This window comes from Neopelma chrysocephalum, unplaced genomic scaffold (assembly GCF_003984885.1).
Source record: "Neopelma chrysocephalum unplaced genomic scaffold, ASM398488v2 Primary Assembly neopelma1_25, whole genome shotgun sequence".
NCBI classification, from domain to species: Eukaryota; Metazoa; Chordata; class Aves; order Passeriformes; family Pipridae; genus Neopelma; species Neopelma chrysocephalum.
This window is the reverse complement of record NW_020897694.1, coordinates 9,636,281-9,663,856: the sequence shown is the minus strand read 5'-3', so window position 1 is coordinate 9,663,856 and position 27,576 is coordinate 9,636,281. Positions and strand designations below refer to the sequence as shown.

At 35.8% G+C, this 27,576-nt stretch overlaps 2 long non-coding RNA genes across 27 annotated transcripts in view; one reads left to right on the top strand and one right to left on the bottom strand.

Annotated features, from left to right (window-relative positions):
• The window catches only part of LOC113963406, a 103,262-nt gene that overhangs the window by 58,874 nt on the left and 16,812 nt on the right, over positions 1-27,576 (bottom strand). For 8 of the 25 annotated variants that reach the window (XR_003532793.1, XR_003532790.1, XR_003532792.1 and 5 more), the window contains exons 7-10: positions 13,986-14,481; positions 13,725-13,876; positions 11,029-11,289; positions 2,229-2,316 (exon numbers count right to left, since the gene is read on the bottom strand). This is a non-coding gene — a long non-coding RNA (uncharacterized LOC113963406). The other 17 variants (XR_003532804.1, XR_003532813.1, XR_003532810.1 and 14 more) reach the window with 9 other exon arrangements.
• The window catches only part of LOC113963407, a 47,003-nt gene continuing 37,559 nt past the window's right edge, over positions 18,133-27,576 (top strand). Inside the window, exons 1-3 of one of the 2 annotated variants that reach the window (XR_003532816.1) lie at positions 18,133-18,247; positions 23,235-23,284; positions 25,991-25,992. This is a non-coding gene — a long non-coding RNA (uncharacterized LOC113963407). The remainder of the gene's footprint in view (positions 18,248-23,234; positions 23,285-25,990; positions 25,993-27,576) is intronic. The other variant, XR_003532817.1, reaches the window with a different exon arrangement.

Sequence of the window (27,576 nt, the reverse complement as noted above, 5' to 3'; positions counted from 1 at the left end):
GATTATCAGTCAACTCCTGTTGTAGTATTGTATCTGTGACCACTCTGACTGTACCATTTGGTGTCTGATACTTTTTAATTTTTTTTGCCATCTAAGTCTGTATTTCACCCACCAGTTCTTTTAAAAAAATGCAGCCCCATAATTCCTGATGATAACAAGCAGTTTTCTCTGGTGACCAGAGAAAATGCTATGGATTTCTAAAGCTTTCCTTTAAAACTCTAAACATATTTATATCTTTTCATTTGTAAAGAGTGTTACTAACTTGCATTTGGAAGTTTGACTGATTCAGACAGCATAGTTTTCCGGGTTCTGCAAGCAGGCAGTTCCAGTGTTTCAGCTTTTGCACAGTAGCACTTTAACAAGCAGCAGCCATGCATAACTAACAAGACTGCAAGTCCAGTTACTGCTTTTTAGAAGCTTCTACCCAGCTCTTATGTTATCCAAAGTGTCCATTTTATGTTGTTGCATCCATATGACAATACTATTAACAGCAGGAAAGTGCAGTAGTTATTTACAATGAATAAGATACCGGGGGGAGAAAAAAAAGTTTAAAAAAATGGAGCCTGAGGCACAGGAAGAAAGCAGCACAGCTCCAGCTATCCTTTTATAGTAACTAGTGTTTTGTGGAAAGTGGTTAAGAAAAGAAAACTCTCTCTTCCTTCCAGCAGTTAGCCAGTGATGGCATGATCCTTCCAACTGAAGACTGATAGCATTCTTGGATAAACCTTTATGCAGGTTTCATTTCTAGTATTTGGAAATGAGCAGTATTACTTTCCTCAGTTCCTTCTCTTAAACCTACTTCTGGATTCTGGGTCTTATCCTCTAGCTATATTGATAGACCTGTGATAGAACAGTTTCAAATTTATCATTAATGCTTTACTAAAAGCAATATATATTTATGAATATTTTTGAGCACTGTAGTAGTTTTCATTCATATTTTATACATGTACAGCTAACATTCTGAGTAAGGATAGATGATATTAGCTAATCAGGGCATGACTTCAAAATGCGTGCATAATGTGTACACAATATACACCTGGCATGGATAAAAAAGTGCTCTCAGCATGGATTACAGGTACAAACAAATATTTTGTAGAAGAGGAATGGAAATTAGGAAATCAGTAGTAGTTCATCAGATGAGAAATATGCCTTTAGACTGCATGAAGAAGTAAAAAACAAATGTGCTGAGAACTAGGCAACACTAGCTATCAAAACAGAATATTGAGACCACTGTACTTTTTCAGGACTCAATATCCTCATTTCTGGCTGAATTTGCATGAAAATCCTTTCTTATAAAACAGTAAATTTCACAAAGATTCCACTGTATGACAGTGTACTGATTGGCTGTCACAACTACTGACTAAATATTAATTTTGGTAGTCTTTCCAAGTTAAATCTATAAACTCCTATATCTGGATAACTTTTAAAACCCTACCCACAAGTGAAACTCTCAACAAAACAATTTCCTGACTTGCACATTGTCCATCATCATTTTAAAAGATTTATTTAGTAATTTCTTTAGTTTGTCAATTTTACTTTTATTAGTTGGATGGAGAAATATTAGATATTCTCTTTTGATTTGAAGTGCATTTCATCTTAGTTTTACAACACTAAGCAGAGCAACAAACACTGCAGACTAACTACATTAGTGCAATCACTTTGGTTTCGTAACTCCTACAAATTTCAATCCCTTACAAGCAATGATTTACATACCAGTGAGGGAAAATGAAAATGAGGGGGAAGCTCATTATAACACTGTAAAGTGTATTTAGTTTCTCCTAACACAGACTAGATTAAACCTGGCCTATGTCACAAGAAATGTGAAGGGTGAGAGCAGAGGGTACCTTCTCATTATGGTCATGCATAATTAATGCTCTCTTCACTCAATAGAGAAAACCAGACCCAAAACGGGAAGAAGGATCTGGACTACTATTTCTTTCACCTCTGCTCTCCACCCCTACCCCTTGAGCTGTAAAGAAAGGATCACGTTGCACTATTTTAAAAGCTGGTGCAGTACACACACTTCCTCAGTATATTGGCAAGCACTGGGAGAAAATCTCTTTCAGAGCTCCCCGCAGGAGTTCACACTGCTTCATAACATCCTTTAGTTAGGACCGTGACTTATCAACAAAGCTGAGCCTTCAACTGAGTGACGAAAACTTCTCCCAAAAAAACACACAATATTTTTAAGGACATATATGAATAACAATATTATTGAAATAACTTACCTTTGACACATGGCTTTGAATGCTTCACACTTGATGCAAGTCATAAAAACAACTATCACGATAGGTCAGCACTACAGGTAAAGTAGACCTGTAAATAAATTAAAAAAGAAATTAAGCAACTTAGGATAATTTCCTGAACATGCTAAATAAACTGAATTGATTAACACATTAAGGAATATAATCACTCTTTCTTTTATCCTACCATCTGAGCGCAGATTGCTACTTATTGGTCTTACAGACACTTCAAGTTAAATCATACTGCTGATGTTAAATCTACATCAAGGTGGAAGATGGATGGTGTTTTGGCCAAGGTTTGGAATGGGAGTTTAAACAAGGGCCATAATCCTGTCCTCAACTCAGAATTTCACCACTGGCTTTTTGATTCTAAGATAGGGACAATTAAAACTGTTCTACCTCTCACTGAATCTAAGAGACAAAATAATGCTTATAGGATACACCAATGCCACACATCCTAAGGTTATAAAAAGTCTAAAATAGGTAAGATCTGAAACAAGTGAAAAATCTGAAATAAGTGAAAAATCTGAAACTGTTCCCAAGGCAAGGTACCTAGTTAGCTGTGACTACTGAATGTCAAAAGGCTAATCCAGCTATGAAGATCTCTCTTAAAGGAGTTCTCATGCTGTATCATATCCCCACATAAAAAAGAAACCCAAAATTTCAGTGACTGAAATCCTCACCAGTCTTCCACACTCTTCACATTAGATATGAAGACCTGAACTGGGAAAGGGCACTAAAAGCCTCATATCTCACCAGGGATCCTCCTGGAGGAACTATGGAAGGAAGCCATGAGCCTCCTCCTGTTGGAATAGGGGAAGTTTTGGATGCAGTGGAAGAGTTAGCACAAAGTACTGCATAAATGCTGGGCTGAGTCAGTGGCACTTGGAGGCTAGAAGAGCTGTCAAGAGGCCCAACAGTGAGAAGGTATAAATCCTGTTTAATCTTGCCTCAGCCACTTCTACTTGAGCTCCGAGAGTTTTACAAGGAGTAAAATCTCATTCCAGGCTTAAAAGAAGCTTGAGGTCTATAGATAAAAAGCTGTATGTTACACCTAGGTATTACAATTTCAGTTGTTAATAATACACAGTTTCAACATATAGACTGGCAGATACTCCATTTGAAAGCAAGAATTAAAATCATGACAAGTTGTGTCATATGACAAAAAATTTACAGGTAGTAGCAAAACTCTCCTTTTCTCATGCATAAGAGTCATCCTTCTAAAGGGAGAGCCTGCTGGAAATATGCAAGAGGCACATGAAAATGGAGGGAAAGATAAGAAGTTTAGTGGAAGATATTGAGTTGGATGACTGAAGTCTTCATCAAATAAGAAAGCAGTCTCCTATCTACTTTCTGATGGTGTGTAAATGAATGAATCAAAGCCCACTCATTCTCTTGCAAATCATGTCACAAGGATTCTACGTGTCTATGCCCCTGAGGTCATGAGTGACTATGTATTGACCTCTGACAGACTCTTGCCGCCTTTCCTTTAATACAGCGAGCATGCACCTCTCTAACCATGTGAGTGCTATACATCCCACACTGCCTACCCTTCTTTTATTTTAGCAATTTATACCCCCCAAAATTTCCTATAATCTTGTGTATTTCTCTACGGCCTTTCCTGAACTGAGAAGTTTCTTGATACTTAAACAGACGTGTTAAGGAATAAGGAAAAGCATAAAAAGATTATTACAGGGAGAGTCCCAGCAACTTTTCAGAAAAAGGAATACTTTATTTCAAATAAAATAAAATTGTTTTCAATTGAAAGAGGCTCATGTTCATATTATCACTAAAACTTTTGCTGAAAGGGGAGGAAACAATAACTGTAGGCAGTAGTTCAAAAGGAAGTTCTGTTACAGTACAGACCAAAAAATTTAAGTTCTTACAGTGTATAAAATATGTAATTATTGCTGAACTTCTGCATATGCCTTAAATATTGAGCTGTGAGTGTGGACTGCTCTTTAATGTGTCCAATAGCTTTAATACTGAAACCTATACAAGGAAATAATTATTACAATAGCATTCACGAAGCACAAAACCAAGATATTCTTTCACTGAAACTTCTCCAGCTCCAACAAAGACAGCATTCAAAAAAAAAAAAAAAAGAAAAAAAGCATTCCAAAGACCACTGTAGATGCTGGACATAGACCGACTCTTGAGTCAAAGACAGACATCCACCAGCCAAAAGGAATAACTCGAACAAAGGAGAGACTTTCAAGTTTCAGACTTTCAAGTTCAAGACCTCTAGTTTGAACTTATCTATGTTTTCATACATCAGTAGGTTCCGTGGAGTTAGAAATATCCAGTATGTGTAATGAAAACAATCTCTATCAGTGGATACAGCATGAACATGATAATATATGTTTCCCAACCCTAGAGCAATTGTCAAGCAATTACTATTTGTCAAGGCAACACAGTTGATAGTCAGGGTCATCTAACCCTAGGTCATCTCCTTCTACCTTATTCTGAGGCAGGTCTCAGTAACTCAGCTGCCCAGCTTTCTTTGATTTGCTCTGAATGTAATTTGGAGATGCAGGTTTCTCTCCCTACACACAGTGAGGAAACTGAGGGAGGCGGCAGCAGCAGCAGCAAAGGGTTGCACTTTCTGCACCACGATGGCTCATATAAGCAACAGCTGCTGGGGTTTTGTTCTAAAACGAAGGAGGGCCTGTGCGGGTCAGAGGGGACTCCTGGACAAGTGATTATTTACCAGGACTTTCTAAAGCACTTGCAAGGCCCATATTGTGTTTGTTTAGGACCCAGAACTACAAGTGCATGTTATAAGCAGACTGGATGAATTGGTTTGGGTCCCTGAGTTCAATTATCAATTCTAGCTACCTTTTAAAACAGAAGGGATAAGAGCTTTGTCTTAGTAAGCCTATTCTGGTCTGGTTTTACATTTCCTTTTTTTTTTTTTATTTTAAAGGCCCTTTTTCAACTAAATATACCCGCTTTACAAAATATTATTCTTTTTGCTATCCAGATTGTGATTTCATGTCTGTACAATTTCTATTTAACCATCTATATAATGAATTTCTGATTCTTAATTTTTACATTTTATAATAGAAAATTAATGGCTTCTCTTTACCATGACTTGGTCTTCCAGCTATAATTTATAAAAGTGTGTGTGTAGATGGAAAATGGAATTCAATCCAAATGTAATAAAGAGCCCTTCATTTTTTATCAGTTAAATTAAATAACCATAAATGTACATAACATTTAAGAAAAAAAAATTATCAGAACATACTGCATTGAAAACAGATTCATTCAGCAAGAACTGATCACTGCTAGTTGGTGAACTTAAATGATTGTTTCTGGCTAGCACAACCTTCAAGACTTTGGAACAAGTACATCTCATCCTCTTACAGATTTCATTCATGGACCTGAAGAGAACAAATTACATTACCTGCTTTTTCATCTCCCAATGGATTTTTCAACTTTGAACATACTAGTCATTAACATAAACTGGATGAGTACATTAAAAGAGAAAAGGAAAAGCTATCAGAAGCAGGTTCCACATTCTGCAGGTTATAGTTCCAACTGCTCTGCCAGTGACTTCCATCCCTTCAGCGGTTTGACTTTATCTAAAACTTCGGCATAAAAAAAATGCAACACAGTATTCTTATTGTGTTATTTTAAAATACTATAGTAAATTTAACCTTAATACTGGCTCTCCACTTTCATAATTAAGCGGTCTTGTTAAAAAACCAACATTTAATTTAAATAAAGCATACCTATAGAATTCATTAAACACATATTAATCATTCCAGGAGGCCACACAAGTAACAGAAAATGTGAATTCCTTCCTTTCTTTTTTGTCAGCCATTTGCACTACAGTATGTTCAAACCAGAATGGGTTCCTACTGTGCCTGTTGGTGTACATACAAAGTTAAAGAGACAGAGCCCTGGCACAGAGGTTTGCCTTCATTTCCTCAACACCTGAGGTGGTAGAAGTAAGAAAACAAACAGGATAGGGGTTTTTTTTAGTGCACTGGTTGTTCAGGTGTATATTTACCAGAAGCAGGAGGCACAGGTTATAAGGATACTATGATGAGTTCTAGATCCTGTCCTGTTCCTCCATCCATTCTTCCCCTCCCCAAGCTCTAGCTGCACCTATGCCTATCTACTGAAAATTGGAAGGACTTCTGGCTAACCAGGGAACTGAACATAAGCATTGACCACCTTAATCTCTCCTAAAAATAGACACTTCACATTAAATTTCCTTGTCCTTACTAAGTGACTTAGGAGGATAAGCTTACTGTCAGGACAACTTCCCAAGTTTAAAGGAAGAGAAGGAAAGTTATTTCTGAGAATTTCCAAAGGCTTTGATCTTGGCTTGCTGTATTTTGGAATATGACTTACAGATTTGGTATCATAGATCTGTGGATTTGATTTATTCACTTTACAAGGATCAGAATGAAATTCCTCGTCCCAAATTACTGTGATGGAAACAACACTATCCCACGGATTTTCCATTAATTTTCTTGCTGTTCTCTTTGGCAGGCTCAAAGATTTCCTTTGCAATAAAGAAAATCTGAAGGCCAGCATAAGGAACAAGAGAAGTCACTACTCAGAATTACAATGGTAGCAACAAGTTTCTAGAGAGATGAAAATGAAGAAATTTTGGTTTAGGTGAAGGCAAAATTAAGTGAGGAAAAAGAGGAGAAGTAGAGGCATTTCTTTAACATGTTATAAAATCTTTTAAGTACTACAGACTAGGAAGTTAGCAAAGCTGAGAGTGCAGTAAAAGGAATGAGAATGACTGAGATTGACTATAGTTGATTGAATTTTAAAGAGGGCAAGGTCCTAAAAGTATTTTGTTTCATTTTTGCAAAGTCTGTGAGTAGGTCAAGATGCATAAATAAACTTTACTTTAAGAATACTAGAGAGGTCAGACTGGTTCAGGCCAGGCATACACTTGGCCCATTTACCTATCTACAACAGCTGTCATAAGCCAATTCTTATCCAAATATTCTCTCAGGGAACAGCAGGCCCAGGACAAGCACATTCGATAATGCCCATAGGTTCCAGCATCCAACTTTGTTTTAGCTTGGAGGGTTTCCTGAATCTGATGTGCTTTGTCTAGTCAGTGACCTTTACTAGATCTCTCTGCCAGGGTCTTGTGCAGTCTCTCCTTAGATCAATGAGAACTTCTTTAATCCATACTGTCTTTAGTTACATAATGTTGTGAGTATATTACCCATGAACATGTAAGCTAATATAATTTATTATATTATTTGCTTTGAACACACCTACTGCTAGTGTCCTCTGATGCACCCTCATTTATTTATTGATAGAGAAGGTGAAAAGTTGATTCCTGTCCATCCTTTTTGTCTGTGATTTTAAAACATTTATTGCTATTTTGAAGAGGAAAATTTTGGTATTTGTTAGAGAGGTGCTGTAATTACAGTCTGAAGAAGACTCCATCGCCCCTGGTCTGGAAATCTATTTCTTCTTAGGTCTGCCAATCAATCACCAGTTTGCCTGCTATCTGTGGCAGATGCTGAAGCTGCTATTGCAAAGAAGTCCTTCCAAGATCTTGAGAACTGGAAGCTTAGATGAGCACATTCTGACAGAGCCATTCTTTTCCACTGTTAGGGAAGATGCATTAGAGGAAAAGATGCAGTCGTGCATATTGTGCTCTTAAAACCCTGCTGGTCTTTCTGCAAGCAGAATCTAAAAAAATAGTAGGGAGTGGAAATAAAGATAAGAAAATTTGCCAATCCACATAAATCAGCCCCATTCAAAGCAAATTACTTGCTAATAACTAAAGCTCAAGGAATCAATGTAAACTCTATCTAAAATATGAAGCAGAAACCTAAAAATGAAGTAGTTCAAGCCTCCTCTAAAGGAGAAGGGCATTGTTTTTTGAGTTTGGCGGGAGATCTTAAGTGGACATAATTAACATCATAATAAAACCAGCAGAAGCTTTTGAGAGTTTCCTATTATTTCAGTAGGAGAGTCATATATACCCATGCAGTATACTCCCATTTTCCCTACTATGTGTTTTACAAGGCACAGAAATATTTCTCAAGCAGACAGGAAAGTCCAGTTTCTATTAGTAAAGAATTATACAGGTAGGTAAGAGAGGTCTCTGTTCTTAGGTAAAAATATAAACAACAGCCTTTTAGAAATCTTACTACAAGATAAGGTATATTTTACCGCTCCACAGAAGAAGAAAAGCAGCTATTGCAGAAAAAACAGACTTTGAGAGAAAATATGTTAACTCCACTTAGTGTCAAAGCTACTGCACAGTCCCATACTACTGAAGTAGAAGAGGTTAAGGGATACTGATGATGCCGGGATACTGATGATGCCAGTATACTCAAACAGAAAGTCTTTTCATTTAGGTTTGTGAGTAACTCTAGTTAAAGTGACTCTATTTGACACAAAATGATCTGTACTGTTGCAAAATAGTTTCTGTCAGCAGATTTCACCTAAACAACGCCCAATCTATCAGCTATAATCCTACTGGGTTTGGCTGCAGGATCTGATTATTATTTCAGAAGAGTATGTCTGGCTAAGCAGGTAAAGAGAATGTACCAAAAGTTTCACAAGACACAAAGAAAGGTAAAAAACAAACAAAAAAAGGCACACAAAGCCCATATTATTAAACAGGTAAACAAAACATTTTGCAGGAGCTCTCAGCATCCCTCTAGTTAGAACAGACACTTATTTGTATCTGTTATGAACAAGCACACATTTAAAAGTCCCCATTTGAAAAACATAACTCTGGAAGACAGGTCAGTCCTGTTGACTCCCTGATACGATGGTTAGATATGCTGAAGGTTAGAAATGCTCAAGAGCCTCGGCCCTAATCCCAAATGTTGCCTGGTTCTGACTGGTTTAACTCAGAGCCATATGTCACATCAAAGTTCTTGCCCCTCAATGGCTTGTTGACAAATAGATAAGTAATTATCACACTAACTATCGGCACTTGTTTGGGAAGTCTCTGAAAAACAACCCCAAATTTACTTTCTGTTCAAGACAGAGGGTACTGAGTCTGAAATAATTATATGGAGAGAAAGCACCTCCTGAACATCACAGAGATTTTGAATGGGAGCAAATCCCTCTCTCTGTCACCCAGACCCTTAGTACTTTGAGGTACGAAGGTGACACTGTAATAAGTGTCATTTGTTCAAAGTGTAATGAGGAAAGGACTTCTTTATGTACTCCAGACACCTGATGCCACATGTACCAGGTCATTGCAAGGCTGTGCTTTTAATCAGTTTTGTGCACAATGTAGATAAAGTACAAAATGTTTTGGGAGAGAGTATAATTGCTGAGATGTTTTCACTGATCTTAAAAGATGACCTAGAAGCTGACTTGGTGAAACTGTTGCTGTCTAGGATCTCTCCTCTGGGAAGTAAAAAGCTCTTGATAATATGATGTATAACAGCAAAACCATAACCAAGTGTTTTAAATCAATGTTGGTTTTGTAAGTCTGAGAACTTTTGATCACATAGTTTTAGACTTGTGTGAACTGAATCAGTGATCTGTGTGGTACTACACCTCAATCCTTTATCTTCTGAGGCAGGCTGTGATGATGGCTTCTTCTTCTGGGAGGAGGCAGCGCAAACACAAAGTCAACAGAAAATTCCTGCTTGTTTCACGACAAAGACTGAAGAGCAGCACTCTGTAATGTAATCTAGGGTTCCTATGAGGAATCCAAGGTCTTTTCTCTGCTGCATGGATCCCTATGTAAAAATAGACATCTTGCAGGCTGGCAGTTCAAAATCCCTGAGGATTAGTAATTGGTTAGGAGATTATGGATACTACTCCAGTCTGAATTTGAAATAGCAAATGAAATTGCTGAGGCACGGATAGTTGACACGGAACTGCCAGACCCCTCACCCTTTCAGTAAAGTTGTAGAGACAGAAGGCCCTGTCACTGACTTGTAATGGTACATTTGCTTCTGCAATCAGTCGTAGAAGGGAACCTATTTCTGATGTTTATTGTTTCTAATAAGCTAGATAGCTTGTTATAGAATAAGAGAGAGAAAAGCCACAAGGCCAGCAAGTCACTCAGCACTATGTATGACACGGTACTGAAATACAAAGACAATTGCTATTATCAGGGCTATAAATACATAAAGCACTTAACACAAAGCCAGTCACTATCAAGGCCCCTGCAGGGAATGCCAGGGTATGCAAGTAATAAAATTGATCTTTTTAGGACCCGGACTTTAAAATACACGAATCAAAGACATGCCATATTGCTGATGAATCTTTCATCCCTAGCTACATGCCTGGGCAGCAACTTGTGTTGAGAGTCACATTCTTCTTGCCTCCCTCAGTCTTCCCTGCCAATACAAGTGGACCCTGCTACTGGATATGTTCCAGAAGATCAGAATCACAGCTTTTAGGACACTGAACAAGAGAGACTGCCTTAAATCATAACTATAGCTTTACTTGTGGAATTCAGTAATAAATTGATTTCTGTTTAAGGGACTGCTTAAGAAGGAGGTCTCTCCCTCCCCTGCTGTATGTTTCCTCTTGGAAAGAGGAAATGTTACTATTGGATATGTTGCTCTCCAAAGAATCACATTAAGGAAAATCTTAAACCCCAGTAACCTATGACTCCTTTATCCATATATAAAGAGATATATCTAGTATGTTAACTCAAACTGTATTTTGCTAATGGTCATAAGGGGACTTAATTTACTCCATGAAATTAATTATACTATCACAAACAAAGTTAAGAAAATCACACAGTGCATGTACTGCATTATTTCCATCTCTGTGGTATGATGAAAATAATGAAATCATCAATATTTGCACTCACGTGGCTATTTAATGCCCTGAGGACAGTGGACATGAAGGTGCTTCAAGTAGTAGTCGGCTGATACCATTTAATGGACTCTGCTTATCCAAATAATTTGTCCTTGCACTCCAGGGGCACATGCACACCACCAATGAAATCCATCTACACAACCACTCAAAGAAGCATCCAAAAGCATACCAGATGAGTTATTAATGTTCTTTGTAAAAACTGGGCAATTAAAATAACTCTCTGTGCTTTGGCCAACTTGGGTGGAAAACTGGGCTATACAAAGTAACACAAAAACTGCATTAATAAAGTAACTACTTCTTTATACTGTTGCTGTACCTCACATTGTTAGTCTGGAGAGCCCAAAACTGCAACAAATGCAATTTCTAGTTTTCTAAATAAAATATTTTCATAATTATGATGTTTTCTTATCTATTTCTCAAAACTGGACAAAAATTATCCACACTCCTAAACACTAACATTTACACTTTCCAACCTATATCTTTCTGATGTAGAGTTTGCACTACTTTGTTCAGTCCAATTGCGGTTACGTTAAATATGGGGATTACATTACATTATTAAATCTGCTAAAACAGAATAACTCAGAATAACTGCACACCATGTTTTCCCAATTCTACCTCCAATATAGATTCTCCTGCCAAGTTAAATAAATATTATATCATTCCAGTTTCCTTATATGTGCTGTTTACCACACTTAATCAAAGTGCATATATTTTTTCTTCCTAACCACACTTTAATTATTCTTACTGTTTCTGGATGTCCTTATTTAATCTGTAAATAATATTTTTAAATTATTAAATTATAATTTCATTAACACCTTTGAAAACAGGGGTTAGATCCTTCTATATTATTAACTCTGTATGTTTCTGAGTATTCATACTACCCAAAAGAGACACAGGCACCTTGCTGGGGATTGATTTCTGTAGTAGTTGTGCCGGGCCTCTGAAGATATGCAGGAAAACCAAATTTCTCATCATAATAAATCCCTTCTGGTTAAGTAAATACTCTCTGTAGTCAGCAAATTTTTTTTAACTGTTCAATAAAATATTAAATGGGAAAGCTTAAAATACAGTTTGCATTTGCAACTGTAAAAATGAATGTTCATTTACAGTAATTATTAAGTTAATATACATGTTGAGAAGCAAGTTGTCACAAGTAAAACCAGACAACCTGAGGTTTCAATTGTAAGTAAAAGGAGCCTTAGTATTTTTTTCATTTTTCTCCATTTGTTCAATTGATCAAGGCATCTTGTAATTTAGAAACATTATTCTTTCTTCATGAAACATCTTGGATCGTAAGTTACTTCGACTGTCATGAGAAGTCAAGTCACATAACTTTCGGAGGCCTTTTTAAAGCAGTATTCACTTCTATCCAGGAATTACGTTTTCCTATCCTTGTAAAAAAGTGTGAGTTAAACATTCTAAAGTTATTTGCTGGACATGTTCCTCCAAAAACTTCTCTCACCTATACTGTTTTTCTTCTATATAAAGTGCATTAATATAAAGATGCAGTGGTATGTAAGTCATATTCTCGAATAATTCTATTCAAGTTTACAACAATCTTTCTCCAGATCGGCTTGTATTATAAAGGCTGTAAGACTTTGGTGGTCTCTTTGTAAGTCAATTCTCAAATACCATAAGCAGATGCTTCCTACTTTAAAAAAACAACCAAACAAAAAACCCCCCCAAAAAAACCAAAAAAACAACCAAACAAAAACAAACAAGCAAACAAACAAACCAAAAACAAACCATAAACCAAAGCCAGGTAAATCTAAACGATTCAAGTGTAGTATTAAACAGAAAAGTTATACTGGAACCCCTTGGTTCCTTATCAAGTTAATAAGACACAACAAGCTACAAAAGTGAAGGGGTACTACTTTTCTTATTTAATCTTCCTCTCCAGGATGTTAACTGAGTGAAAGCTACTTGATTCTCTGTACACAATTCACATTTTTAATACAGTTGCTTCTAATAATTGAAATGTTTTTAACACAGTTTGAGGGGTGAAGGTACAATAAAATGTCCATTTGCAAATGTTCACAGCCTTTCCTGTCACAGACCCAATACAAGAAAAATGACTGGAAGATAAACACTTTAATTTGAAGACTTTAATTACTGTTTGATATGAACACATAAGTCCTTAAGCACCTAACAGATTTCTTAGAAAGCACAGACATGCTAGCCAGTATTCTGAATAGAATGAATTCTGTTAGTATTCTGAATAGTCAAATGATCCTCATTCCTTCAATATTCTTGCCCTTATGTTATATATTTTATGCTCTAACAGAAGCATATACATGGATTATTCCTGTTTTAATCAACAATGAACCATACATTTTCTTTAATGTTGTTTTTTAGTACAGAAAAATAAAATAACTTGAGGTTTGGAGCAGAAATGCAAGTGATACTTTCTAATATCACTAACTAATTTCACTTTAGGGTTCCATTATCACAGCATAGATACTAGGTTTCATTTTTATTACTAACAGACTTTATTTATCACTGTAAAAATAGCCCGTTAACCACAGAAAGTAAAATTCACCAATAAAGTTCTGGTTTTGTTTAGGAATCAGACTTTTTCAGATTATCTGTCAAATAATAAACCCTAGTCATCTATACCTGACTTAAAAGAAACTACATGTGTTTTGAATTCAGAATATTTCCCTGTAATACCTACAAAGGTATACATACCTGAGGAGTGTGTGCTAGATAGAATTAGAAGCCAAGAAAAAAGGGTATTGATCATGCTGAAACCAGCTTCCTGACCAGAGAACCAAGCAGTGTAAGCAGAACAATAGCACTGCTTGTATGAACAGGTAACATGCTTTATCCTTATTGATGAACTGTAAATAGAAATTATATGTATATGAACTTTAAAATTTAAATAAGTGAAAATTAAAATATATAAAGGCATACAAAATTCAAGAATACATCTTTCAGCAAAAAAGACACCTGATTTATGATGATTTATCATGCGTTCGGACTATCTGATTTCATCTCCACTTTCCAAACTTATTTTTCAAATTACTTCTTAATATTCCAAATTATTTATTGAGTGGAGCCAACAGTTATAAAAGAAGATAGGTGTAAGAGCATTTTGATGACAGAAACTTTTTGTCTAATCCATTCTAAATTGCCACTGAGGAAGATGCTGCATCATCGACAGATAGGTTGGTTCCAGTTTTTAACTGTCCTTGTACTCAGAAGGATTTTCCAAATATGTAGCCTGTTATTTTTGACTGCAAATTAAGATAATTTTTTCTTGTTCTTCCACAACTGGATACAAAAGACAATTGGTGACCATCTTCTTCACAATGATCTTCAGATGTCATATTATTTTCCCCAGCTTGCTCTTGACTAAACAAATACAACTCTTTTGAAACATGCCTTATAAATCTTGCTTTCCAAGAATGTTTTCACTCTTGTTCTCCTATGGATTCTCCTTTACCTGAAAATTGAAATAATTTTCCTTTTTCAAACTTTATTTTAACACAAATAAAACAATTCTATTCACTGACTTTTACTCTGGCCATTTTGAATGAGTGTTCTTTGATTTTGCTTCATCTGTAAATGGCAGTATCAACATTACTTGAAATTTTACAATTACTGTAGAGAAGTAGGCCCCACAGACCCTTGAAAAAAATACACCTCTATATCTTAGTAACTTTTCTGGAAATGAGTAATGACAATTTTCTTTGAATCTAGAGTAAGTGACTTTTTCTTAGTTTTTCCTTTTCTTCAAAGAACTGGATAAAGCAGGGATTTTGTATATATCTTCTTAGTTTTACAGTTAATAGCTAAAACAAGAATTATGCTATTCTTAATAAATAAGCAGGCAGATAGACGGATGGACAGACAGGCATAAATCTAGTTTTTCATTGAGAATCAAGCACAACAACAAGAAGGGAGATTTGACTCAAAGCCTGGATCTCTCTCTATTGTCTCAAAAAAGGTAATGTCTGCTGAAATAGAGTTAGAAGGTTGTTGCTAGTTGAAGTACGCTATGGAGTCTCTCTTTGATGATTACACAGTTACTTGTTTGTCGTAAAGGTATGTCACGCTTTACATTGTTTTCAATGAGTTTTGCCTAAATAAAGAGGAAATATTCTGGACGAAGAAAAGTAAAACAAAGGATATATGATAATAACAGATAAATTCTGCAGTGGTGATCTGTCTTCACATTTTTTACCAAGTGTCTGCCTTTAGAGAATCTAGTTTCTTTACTTTTTTTAACCAAAAATAGTTTATCCCAGGAACCTTCAAATTATTTCCTTGGAAAGAAGGGGGGGAAATAAAAGGAAGTGATAAACTGCACAGCAGTTTATGACATTTAGCCTAGATTTTCTGCTTCTTTGCTCTACTTCATTTGTGCAGACCACGGAACTATACCATAGTCACATATGAAAGTTCTTCTCAGAAGTGGTTTCTACAGTTTGGTTTTGCTTTTTAATATTCAGATAGTTTAGTCATAGGGTACTTTCACAATGAATTCCTGAAATTTAGTAGTCGTTCTTTGTAATCTAGTTAATCTATCCATCTGCAAAATGTTCATGATGCCTAGGTGTACTCTCAATAGACTAAGTAAATGGGCTGAAGGGCTCCCAGCAGCACTGCACTTCTGCTCAGAGACACCCAATCTCCACCTCCAGAAAAGCCTCTACCCTTCAGCCAAACTTCTGAATGCAGTTATTTTCTCCTTCCCATATTCCAACTTAGCTTCCAGCAGCTCCTACAAACTATGTTCCCCCACTTCCTCAAGAAACATAGAGAGGCAATCCCCCAGCAAGTGATTATTCAAGCAGGAGCGATGGGCACAGAGTGTATTCACCATGAAGGGAGAAGCAGTCTATGAAAACTTCTCTAGCAGACAGTCGTACCCGCAGTATCTGCCATAAGATTTTTCGGAATGTCTTTTTGCAGAAGTCTTCAAACTACTCTTTTCCTCAAAATAGGAACTACCAGTTCTGGTAGTTCAGACATTAGGTTTAGAATATGTAATGTACTCGGAGAGAAGTGGATAACTTCAAGTATTTTGTTTGGATGTTTCATGTAATTTTCTAAAACTATATTCAGGGGCATCCCAGTATTATAATTTTATGTAATTCACTTGCATTTCCAAATTACAAGGTCATTATAAGAAAGAATACTTCTTTTTTTCAGCTAGGTATGTAATATATGTGACAGATTTGCTCTATGTTATTCTTCAGCTATGTGTATATAATTCTACTTTCTTATATTCTTCATTCATATTTTCTTGCTTTTTCAAATGTAGTTTCTATTATTGGCAAAAATATATTCCTACTGATGTCAAAGCAAGCCAAAGGTACAGAACTGTACATTCATACTACAGAAGTGATTTTTCCTAACATAGTTCCCTACTGTGTTGCACATCTGGTTGATGGCAATACAATAAAGCCAGAATAGCCACTTAGTTCCTCCAGAAAAGCTGCCTGCATTTCTGCAGGACTGCTTCTCCAAATACTAAATTAACAGGAACATTTATGCTGAATAGTTGTTAGGATGGTGTCTTTTCTTATCAGTGTTCCATTAGGAATAATTTCCTATTAAGAACTGTTTCCAAACACCTACTTCCAATTTTACTTCTCAAACTCTGGCTATTTTCGTTTGATTTATAGCATCCTAAAATTTTGCCCATTTTATTTCATTTATGTCCTTTATGTCCTCAGCACCCACCGGAGTAGCTGATATCTTTTCAGAATCTGCATGTTGTTTTTATCTGAGCAGTTTATTTCCTCTCTTTACCTCTGAGTGACTTAAAAGATAATACTCAACTGAACCCTAACAGATCATATTCCAACATTGTCTGACTTGCCACGTTTTCCTTTCCTTTTTTATTTTCTGTCTTCAGATTTAAGATGTTAATCTCAGGTCACAAAGTAGTCTATGAATGTAAATTTATTTTTTCTTTTTGTGCAGTTTTTTCTGCACATAGTTTTCTACAACCTATAAAACTAGAAATTATCATGAAAATAACTGGTCAAAATATGACCTGGAGCCTAATAGTAATTATATCACATGCTGAAAAACTGTCCAGGTAGTACAGAGATTACGCTAATCCCAAGACATTATTGCATATCCTTTTTTGAAAAGTGTATAAATATTCAGTAGAATCCTTATCCCATCATGTGCATGATGAGGTGACTATTTTATATTGAAGCATGTCCACTTCAGCATTAGATCCTTCTTGAAAATCTCAGAATAAAATGCTATAAGCATTAATGCATTATATTTCAGGCTTTTATCCTACAAGGAGGTCCACACAGGTGGGACCCAAACTGCATTTTAATAATGAAGTAAATCCATTTACCCAAATGGTCCTATACTGACTTCCTTATTGTAACCTTGCTTAGCTTGAAAAGAATATTCACTCATCTAACTGGCTTTACAGTTTCAATTTTAAAATGCTTTCACATCAGCTAAGTACTGTTTTTCCTTTTATCGCCCTACTCTGACTTTCCTAAGTTACCAGGTTTTATTTTATTAGATTTTTTTTATGCTTTCTTCCCTTTTAATTGTCACACATTATACCCAAACTTAATACATTCATTGACATTTCTCGTCTGAAAGATACCTATAGATTACTGGTTTTCATTCCATTGCATTTTTGATTTAGAGCAGGCTAGTACAGTTGTAATTATTGCCAACTGGATGTAGTGCATAAGATTACATCTGTGTTACTGAGCTAAACAGGGCTCAGGCACATGCTTGAGCTCCATCATGTGATAATCCACGCCATTTAACTGTTAGCCTGCTCTTTGGTATGCTTCTCACCTAGGCCAGCAAGCACTCAGGTAAGACACTGCAGGATGTGGGGAATAACATGGGTTAGGGAGTCTTCTTATAGGCAGTATGAACAAGGCCACCCTGGCTCAGGAGAGCAAATGGGTTAGCCAGGCGAATGTGAGCTATAATTTGCTAATGACTCTTGACTGGGTCGTGGAGCATTTTGTTTTCTAGTACAGATGTGATCTAACAAATTAAGTGCCATCAAAGACTGGTAGAGCGCCTTCTTACGATCCTGTTACCAGACCTATGCAAAGGATTTGAGCTGTTGGCATGGGAGAAGGGTTGACTGTGACTTCCCCATGGCAGGCAAATTCTCAGCCTGTGAGTAGGAGTGGATCTTGGCTACCTTGTGCTACCTCCAGTAGGCAGAACAGGGGTACAGAATCTGGACCCCTTCATATCTTCAGGTACTTTTCTATACTTTCCATTACCATTTCTGTTAGCTGCCTCTTCAACTATCTTTTCAAATAAATGTTCTGATTTGTAGACAGTGGTCTTAGATTTCCTTTTATTCAGTACTATTCTACTGGAAACAAAGAAAAAATTAAACACTCGAGAAACTTGAGAAAAATCTGCTTTCTAGTGTTTCTTTAAAAGTCTGACATATTTCCAGAATATATTACCCAAATGATACAAAGTCAATAATTAGGCTCTCTTAGACAGCATCTTATGGTCCAAGCTCTCCTTCGGTTTTATCTTTGCATGATAGCAAGCTTAAAGTTCCCATTTCCAATTCTGTTTTCTTTTCACCTACTTTATACTTCACTAAACATTTATTTACAGCAGAATCTTTCTCAGTCTATTGCAATGTTACTGCTGAACCAGTTGTCTGCTATTACTCTTCAAACCCATTACCTTCCCATCAGTGATTTTCACGATATGTTTTTTCTGCTCCTTCTACGAAACCAGAAGATTTGTACAGTCATAAGGTCTTAATTCTGGATCTAGTATCTCTTTTTTCCTGATCACTATCGGATCCAGGACTGAATTAACTCTCATTACTTCTTCCAGTTGTTTTAAGTACTACACAAAAATATCCTCCTGTAACCTACTTTGAAACACCTCTTGCATGTAACTCAAATTCTTCTTTTACAGCTTTTCATACCTTTTCATACACATAGCAATATATCTATATATATATCATACATATAATATGTCTGTATATATATATGATGATCATAGAGACCCTCATAAACCTAGAGAAAGACAAATGATTCAATCCTTCAACACAATCTTCATGGATTTTGCATCTTCCATTTTCATTTGTGAAATTATTTCTGTGTCTGCCAGCCATGTGAATTTCAGGATCTGCAAGCAGAGTGGTTGTTTTATAAATTATGCTTCTCTCACCTTATATTCCTTATATTGCAACAGATAGTTATATTCTATTTATGTCTTAGCCAGACTTGTTTGTAATGCGATCAAAGAACATTTCTTGGAATTTGTAGTGGTACTGCACCTCTCAAGACTTAGGTACACACCTGTACCTAAGCTGTGTTTATGAACAGAAAGACTTATTCTTTCATGATTATTTCCTGCAGGACTTTATAGATGGAGTATGTTTTCACATCTTGATGTAGCAATTCACTCAACTTTATTCTCCTCCTGTAGATGTTTCCCTGTGGTTACACTTACTCATTTGCTGAAAAATCTTTCCTGTTTTGTTAGTATTTCCAGCTATGCTTTCCTCACTGTTCCTAATATATCTAAAAATAAAGACTTTTTAACTGATTGTTTTAACTGAGACATTATCACTCAAAAATTGCAAATCAAAAATATACAAAGTATATTATCTTCAAACCACAAATCTAAATTTTAGATTAGTAGTACTATCAAACAAGTAGTACTAATTAAAGAAGTACTATAAAACAATAGCTTTGTAACTTAACAAGTTATATCAATACAGTACTCTTGAAACTAATTTTCTAAAACTACACTAATTTAAGTCAGTTTCATGTACTTCCTTCTAACAATAATACACCGTTGTTAGAATTATATTATTTCTCATGATGAGTAAAGCCTTATACCATAACTACTCTGCTGTAAAATGAATATGACTATTAAGTGAGGGACTATTTCAGGATTTGTATTGCATTATATAGTTAATAAAAAGGACAAATCTTCAGTAAGCAATAGTGACTTAAATGCCAATTTATACCATTTGAGGATATACCCCAGAAAGTCCTATCAGGTTTTACATAGTTTTTAATATTCTTTCTTCTTCTATGGATGATTTCATATAGTTCTTTTTTACAAAAATCATTGCAGTTGATGTAAGTTCTTTCTGGCAAAAATCTTCCTGCTACTATTGTTCAACACAAACTCTATCATTGGTGCAACTGTTTTAGAGATTCCAAATTTCCTCTGCTTTCTAATCCTTGTCTACAATGTCATGCTCATGCTCAGTAAAAAAAAATCTGGCAAAGAAGGTGCTTTTTTAATGGCCTCAAAATTATGCAAAGTACTGCCTATAACTACATTAATTAAAAACTTTTAGGCACCATAAATTACATTCTCAGTCACATCTCCAATCATTTTCTAGCATATTGCTATTATTACTTCTATTATTATTACTGCAAATTACTGTAAGTATCAGAAGAGGCTTCAGAGTTATTTTACACACCTAAAGCCAAAGTTCTGAACTGTATGATCACAAACACTATTTATGTTTTATCATGGTATTCCTTTTATTGCAATCCAAACAATTCACTTTATCTAAAGGACATTTAGTATAGATAATAAAATATGTAGGTAGCTACCCCATAGAAAAAAAACTTTTATTTAATATTTCTGCTATAACAGAGTGTGATTTTCAAAAATTCTCCTGATTTTATGGATCTATATCTTTAAGTTGTCTTTTTTTTAACTCCTTATATTAATATCAATATCAATACAAAGCACTCTTTCCACTAGCATTTTTCTTTATCTGCAAATAAAATCTGAAAACTTATGCCATACTATTTATGAACACAGCATGTTTGCTTTTATTCAGATGCTCCTTTTAAGTTAGCATTCCTATATCGAACAAGTACCATAAGTCTTTATTTTTACAGGAATGTTTATCTCTGTCCATAATTATTATTCCACGGATGCAGGAAGCAAGGTACTTTGATCTTCTGAAGGCACATTTATCATAAAAAACTTTAAATGCTGTCTCCGAATCGTTAAGTTTCTTCTTTTCCTTACTGGAAGTCCTACAATAGCAGATCCATCCAGTGTTTAGAAGTATATATATTCTTGAGTATATACAATCATGCTCAAGGCAATATTTTAGGCAAATGGATGCACACATATGAGAAAAAAGGTACCAGTATTGAACCAAAAGAGTAAGGAGAGTCCAGTGTAGAAAGGAACCAGAAACTTAGGTTAACAGAAGGAACCGAAAAAGAAGGGGAGAAGACAGAGAACTCAAGAGAAGGAGATAAATCAAGAAAATATTACCATAGGGAGAAGGAAAATAATTTCATCTTTTAATTAGTTAGACCTTACCAGTAACCAACTTTGTAAGTCTCCCCCACTTTTTGCAAGTGAGCCATATAGAAATCAATTGTTAAAATAAAGACTAATGCTGTATTTTATTAAATCTATACGTCTTTAATATGGATTTTATACTCTTCACACTGATTTTACATTTCTACAAACATCTTTAAATCACAATTACATTAGGAAACCAGCACATTTTATATGAAGGCAGAAGAACAATATTTTTTGACTATTCAAAACCAAAAAAAAATTAATGAGTGCCATATTCTTCTTTTTCTATGTCTTCACTACAGTACTATCAGTCCCAGAAAATACTGGTATCAGCATCAAAGGAAGGGTCAGCAATCTTTCACGTCAGAAATTAGGACAATAGTTTCAACATGGATTGTCAGAGAGGTAGCAAGTGAAAAGCTTCAGAAGGCATGGTAGCTAAAAAGAGTCAGGAAAAGAAAAAAAATAGGGAAAGATAAGGTAAGAAGATCAAAAAGGACAGGAAAAACAAAATACACAGAAAATGGCAACCGTAACAATTGTGTTTATTCATATTAGAAACAGTACAAGAACACTCACAGAAAAGGTGAGGAATAAGGCAGCCAGTCTTAAAGAGGTCTAGAGAAGAGACCTAGTACAGTATGAAATGCTCAGTTATTCCTCAATTAAGGTGACAGCCCACTCACTAATTTTAGCTTGAGCAAGTCAGTTCAGAGGAGGATTCCTGTGAAGTCAGTAGACTGAAATGGGCACCTCCAGAGGGCAATTCATCCCATCCTAAGGTCTGAATCTTAGAGTTTGAATCACATAGTTGAAATGTAATTAATTTTGTGAAGTTCACTAGGTATTTACAAACCTAGCATCATATCTTAAAGCTGAATACTTACAGATAACAACATCTGGATTAAAATGAGATACAGCATATTTTCAACTTCCCTTAATCTGAACAAGGAATATTTACAAATTACTTTCATCCACACAGACCATGTAATAGGTTTGAGTGGCATAATATTTTACTACTTAACACTACTTGTGTGCATTACACTGAGTACAAAAATGAAGACTGACCCTAACAAAATAAAGGAAGTTTGTTCTTCTGTCAGAACTAATTAAGTACTACTGGGGCTTTATGTTTATCTGCTGCAAATAAAAATTAAAGCTTGACATCACTGGGATTCTATATTCACAACATTCACAACATAACAGTAAGGGCTGATCATAAAATACAGCATGAATTCTCTTATTTAGAACTTCTAAAAGTTTTATGAATTAATATGAATAGTACAGTTATGTCAGTTTTTCAGTATTCAGATCTTCACTGGGTGCCCTTAAAAACTGCTGCTCAGTGACAGACATGGCACAGGAACGGGAAACCTATCACATAGCAATTTATAGAATAGTTCTTATGTAGACCTATCTCTATCAGCAGAAATTAATACACTACATTCCAAAAAGTAGATGTTACCATTTCAAAATTAATTGTGAACTGGCACCATAAGGCTTCTCCCTGCTCCACCCATTTTCCACTCTCTGTCTCCAGTCAGCAATGGCGCAGTTTTAGAGGGGCTGTACATTTACTGCTGTACATCTGCTCAGAGCTCAGTTACACTAAAGTGTTGCTCAGGTGGACAGTTAAGGTGTTTTATGCATACCACTGAGTGAATGTAAGAAAATGGGAGGTCCTTATGTCTGTAGATAAAAATAAATAGGTTTTTGCATTGTAATTCATGAAGACCAGTTATACTCACTACATGAATAATAGTTAATTGCTCAGTTTAAAACACAAGATTTCCCTAAACATTTAGTCTGCTATAATATCATATATACTCATAGGAATAATGCGGTAACTAAGCACATAAATGAACAAATTACAGAATGAAACTTTTTGGCAATTTCCTAATTTATTTTATTTTATTACAGCTTATGGATGAAACCCACATACTGATGTCTAACCTGTAACAAATGCCAATGTAAGTAATCCATTGTTCTACAGCCACATTTGATTATGGATGGATTGACTTTGCCTAGTCCTGCTGAATAATGATTAATTAGCAATTTCTATTTTCAATTTCAGCATTATTACAATTAGGTTTTACACACAATTTTTGCCACTCCTAACTGTTATTGCCTGCCTGCCTGCACTCTTTCCCAAATGCTAGCGAGTAGAATTAACAGAAATATATATTAAAAAATGGCTTTGATTTGGTCATGTCTAATAGTGGGGTTTTTAAGAGCTAACCTGGGAAAACAGAACGTTGGGGCAGTCATCATTTTCTAGTAGGATAATGCATTTTGTGATTCAGGTTGGCCCTGAAAGTCAATTTAAAGCCTTTCTTAGAAGAGACCACGTTAAAATAAAAATGCACAGTGAGTAAAGTACAACTCAGCACAGCAGTTAAGTCAGAAAACTGAAGTCTCGCTCTGTTTTCCATGTAAGCACAAAGCATAACATATCTGAGCACTAAATACAAAATATTAGTGTAAACACTTACCTGACTCCTCCCTTTCACCCTTTCTTCTATGCTCATTAAGTTTTTTTAATCTTTCCTTTCCTTCTATAAAGGAAAATAATTTCCTCCTCTCCATTTCAGTTTCTTCCTTTGCTTTTTCCTACTCACCTGCACAATTTCTGAAATTCCAAATTTTAAAAGGCTATGAATCCAATCCTGGGGTGAAATACCAAGTTCGGAAAGGTTTTAGCATAGCTGAAGATCAGTGAGTGTTTGTGTTCTCTCATTTCCAACAAATTCATAAAATCACCAGAATAAAGTTCATCAATGAAAATCTATTTAGATAACTGTAGTCTTAGAATGAAATCACCATTCTGTGAAGAGCTCTGCTCATACAGCAAAACATAACAATGATTTTCACTGATTTGAACTATATCATTATCTCTGGTACCTTATTTTTATGCTTATCTGTTAAGAGAAGTGCACGTTCACCTCTCTCCTTTAGTAGCCATGCTAAATGATGCACCGAATGCTTTAACAAATACAATTATTTATGTCTTTAAACACTTTATAACCACCTTACTATATTTAGAAGGAGATAAAAATAGCTAGCATTAAGACTAGTATATTGTACAGAAATGTAAATATTTTCTCTCCTGTAACAATTCATAAACAACATTTATTACCTGCAACCACTATATACATTTTTAGATGCCAGCTCTTCTAAACACAAAATCCGCCTTTACAATATTTTTTCAAGTAGCTTAATAGTCATAATATCAAATGCTGTTTCACACATAGTATCAACATTTGATGTTTCACTGACATGGTAACAGGAAGTCAGCTCAGTGTAAGTTACTTTGTAGAAGATAGTGCCAGAACTTCAAGGTGTTACCTCTCTGGAATCATGAACTCCTGCAGTCTAAAGATAATATGACATATGACAAGCAACAAGAGTAATGCCAATTTTTAGGAACCAACACTGACTAACTAAAGAATGATCTCTATATGCACTATAGAAATCTGCCCAAGAAAGAAACACCAGAATAGTTTCCTATTAAAATAATGTGCCCTCTAACAAAAAGAAAAAAAAAGCATGCTTTATTTTACTATTGTTACAGTCATCTTGGTACATAATCTATTCGTATGGCCACATGCTGGAAGGATTATTAATTTCTGAATTTGAAACTTGAGCAGAAAATCATGCATCTTGTTAGCTAAGTTTAGTCATAGACATAAATATGCAATCATAATCAATATTAAGAAGCAAAACTGCCAAATAAAAGCTTAAAACTTATTAAAATATCTGTGACAAAAAAACCCCACTGCATTTAAAAAAATGCATGCATTTAAGGGGATGCCCTATCACATTGCTTTCAATATTTCTGCTGACTCTTTAGTCTTCATGAACAACTTTCTAGGGATCAGCAAAGTAATAATTAAGAAAAGCAACCATACTGTTCATAAGCTTCAACTTATCACCAGTAGGTGCAATAATCCGCTGAAATTATTATTTATTTTTAGGAAGGTCATAGATCACAGAAAAATGTAAATCAAAGGGACCAGGGTTTAGAAACCTGAGATTTTTTTTCTGCCGTCTAGTAAGACAAACATTTAACTCACCACGTGGAAAAAAAAATCATCACATTCTTATGAGTGTTACATGAAGAGGGGAAAAGCAACCAATCAATTAATTTATGATCAGCAGATTTCAAATGATGGAACATGTCCCACTTGAAGAAGGTGCAAACTGTACGTTGGAAAGGAGAACCATTATTTTTTCACCCAGCACTTCCACAGCATCTCATTTGGATCCCTTTGTATTCACTGGTGAGGCTACACCACCAATACTGTGTTTGGGGCTTCTTGTTACAAGACAGACATTGAGGTGCTGGAGCACCAGAGAAGGGCAATGAAGCTGGTGAAGGGTCTGGAGCACAAGTCTGACGAGGAGTGGCTGAGGAAACTGAGATTGTTTAGCCTGGGGGAGGCTCAGGGGAGCCCTTATCACTCTCTACAACTACCTGAAAGGAGGTTGTAGCCAGGTGTCTCTTCTCCCAAGTGACAAGCAACAGGATGAGAAGAAATGGCCTCAAGTTGTGCCAGGGGAGGTTTAGATTGGATATTAGGAAAAATTTTCTCACTGAAGGAGTTGTCAAGCACTGGAACAGGCTGCCCAGGGAATTTAAAAGATGTGTAGACATGACGCTTAGAGAGACAGTTTAGTGGTGGACTTCGTCCTGTTAGGTTTGTAGTTAACTTGATGATCTTAAGGGCCTTTTCCAACCTAAATGATTCTATGATTCTGTTCTATGATTCATTTGTCTGTTTGCATCTGCAGTGCGGAACCCCATATGCAGGGGTAGAAGTATAGTAGGACAGAAGAGAAGCTTTAGTTAGGAGAGATTTATAGGACCATTTGTACCTTTGTGTGTAACTGTTCCTGGAGTAAGCAGAAAAGTAGGTTTTCCACTTAAGAGTCATGTGCAGGAACTGGAAAAGAAGGTGAGGTTCCAGAAGACATGGGGAAGGGTATAGCTAGGGCGGGTGTGGTGTGAGCAAGAGTCAGTTAGAGCTGTAACCATGCTTTGTAGTAAAGTGACTTCCAACTGATCCCAGTATATTTATCCAACTGTGATCTTTACACCTCTTGGAGAAACTCCTTTTCTGATACCTATTCCAAATTCTTCATTCACATACACGAATCCCCAGACCTATCGATGCACACCATCACTGCTTGTGTACCCATATGCCTTGTCTAGTCTCATGAATCCCTCTCTCTTGTCACTTACGGATGACACCAGGAAATCACCTTTTTCTACACTACAGCAGAAGTCAGTCTCCTCCCTTACATGTTCCTTTCTGACACAAGACAAAGATTCCCCTCCATCTCATATTCACCTAGTAGCTCAAGTCTGAGCAAAGACAACTTCAGAATCATATAAGTTAGCAACAGGTATTTAGGAAGATAATACAAAACATGCACAAATCACCTCATTTTACATACATGCATCAATACAAGAGTAAGAACTATGGAACACAAAAGTTAAACAGAGCATGTTCACCTGCACCTTTCTTTAGTCCCTTTTAAAATGCTACTGTCAATAACATTGTTTTCCAGTATTTTGTTTAAATTTCATAATACATAATAAAATACACCATAATAATTTTAGATTAGACAAATTATTTCTTTAAGATAAACATATTTATACCATTTGAATATGGCTTATAAGTTGGTGTGCCTAAAATTTTACACCACCATAATTCCTAACATAAATATGCACAGTATGTTAGAAAAGATAACATCTCTACAAATTACTTACGGATGTGCTTGTATGACACTCAGGTCAATAGGAAGTAAGGTATGTCAAGGGCAACTAAAATACAAATATTTTATGATGCTGGAAAATTTTCAATAGCAAAAAAAAAAAGTATCCAGAGCTGCTAAAATCTGTGCAAACACCAGTAAGGTGGCTTGAGAGCCCTGGCATTTCACAGCAGCAAGATATTCCTGATCACTAAGAGTGATATTCCAATCCTGTGGCAGGCAGGAACTCCAGGTTCAAAACCTGTACTTTAGGCTCGTTGACGCTGTGAAACCCTACGAAATAGGGAGAAAGAATCTTCTCTTCAATTTGCAGCCCCTGCTGTTAGAAAGAACAGCTATAAGTGCCTGCCTTCCTGAGTGGCAGAACTGGTCACAGCCTGCTGAGCTCACAGTTTACGGTGTGATGGCTGCTGTAATCCAACAGCCACTGCTCTCTCTGATGATAGATATGACTGAACAGTGGGGTCAGCAATATCTGGCCACT